This window comes from Monopterus albus, unplaced genomic scaffold (genome assembly GCF_001952655.1).
Source record: "Monopterus albus unplaced genomic scaffold, M_albus_1.0 scaffold338.1, whole genome shotgun sequence".
NCBI classification, from domain to species: Eukaryota; Metazoa; Chordata; class Actinopteri; order Synbranchiformes; family Synbranchidae; genus Monopterus; species Monopterus albus.
Window position 1 is genome coordinate 681,324 of NW_018128218.1, and position 1,795 is coordinate 683,118.

Genomic DNA, 1,795 nt, shown 5'->3' on the forward strand with positions numbered 1-1,795 from the left:
GGAAGTGTCTGGAGAGAGGGAAGTCTGGGCATCTTTGCTTAGACTGCTGCCCCCGCGACCCGGCCCCGGATAAGCGGAGGAAAATGGATGGATGGATGAGGTTGGATTATTGCAATGCTCTGTATATTGGAGTTCCTCAGTCTTTGCGCAACAAATTACAATTAGTCCAAAATGCAGCAGCTCGGCTACTATCTAATGCTCCCAAGTTTGCTCATATTTCCCCTATTCTCTGTGCTCTTCCCTGGCTTCCAATCCAATTCAGAATTAAAATTCAAGATATTATTGTTTGTTTTTAAGGCTATTCACGGCCTTGCACCATCTTATTTGTCTGACCTGTTGGCTATTTATGTGCTGCGGAGAGCTCTCCGATCAACTGATCAGTTGTCACTGGTGGTCCCACGATCCCGCTATAAAAAGTGGGGCGACTGTTCATTTTCTGTTTGTGGCCCTAGACTATGGAATGCCCTGCCGGTCGAACTACGGGCGGAAAGCGATCTAGTGGCCTTTAAATCAGCCCTAAAGACCCACTTTTTTAAGCAGACTTTTGAGTCCTAATTTGTTTTCTTTTTTTAAATGTTTTTAGAAGTCGGTTTAGCACTCTAGTATTTTTTCTGTTGTTATCGTTTTGCTCTGCTTATTGGGTTTTGACTGTACAGCACTCTGGTGCTCTTGCGAGTTGTAGAGCGCTATATAAATAAAGTTTATTATTAATCACCACTCACATTAGTTTCACCTGGTCCCCATTGTTTGCACCTGTTTTTCACCACATTATAAGCAGCCTTCCACCACCAGTCACTTGCCAGATTGTTCTAGACTCCACCTCTGACTCTCCAGCGTATTTTTTTGGTTTTGGTCTTTTGACCTGGATCATGTACTTCGACAATTCTGTTCTGTCTTGCCCTTCTGTTTCAGACTGCTTCCCTCTGTAAGAATTATCAGACTTCTCTTTTGGACTATGAAATGTGGATCCCTTGGATGTGTGTGTGCTGGCTCTGACCATGGACTGTTGTACCGACCTGTAAGTGTGTTTTGTGTTTTCACCGTGCCTTGTCTCGTTTTTGTTCAGTGTTAGTGTTCTTAATAAAGAGACAGTTATTCACGTATCCTCGTCTGGCTATTTAATTGAGTTCACCCACGACATTATCGGCAGCATCTTGCACCGATCCTGACAGAGATAAATTCATTTTAATGATGTGGGATATTAAGTGTGTGAGACATTGCAACTCATATTAATGATTGTTCACTGTGCACATATAAGAATATGTATAGTAGCAAAAAGCACTTATATCTTTATACACTTATATGGTAAATAACTTACACTGGGTTTGAAGCATGGGCACTAATTCATATAACGGAACTGAATAAGAATGTAACCTTCAGCTATGTTTAATCAGTTGCAATCCTGTGTTTACTCTAACATTCACATGTATTTTTGGATAAATACCGCTTCCCATGAAGGGAGTCGCAGGAGGAAGCAGGAGAATTGAATACAGTGGGATATAAAGATGTCTGGAACACCTCCACTGTTTTATACTCATGGAACTTGTAAGGATAAATTTAAGTTTCTTCATTATAACAGGATGTTCACTATATCATGTGTGTGCGTGCTTCTTAAATAACAGGATGTACTACTTTGGAATTAAGGAGTATGTTTTGGGGGAAAAGTATTGACAAATGCCACCTGCATCCTGCAAGAATATCTTTGGGAAAGTTTGGTACTTTCCAGCTTTATGTAAAGGAATGTGTAAGGAGGCGGGAAGAAATAGTATAAAATACACAGTGTTAGAGATGCAAC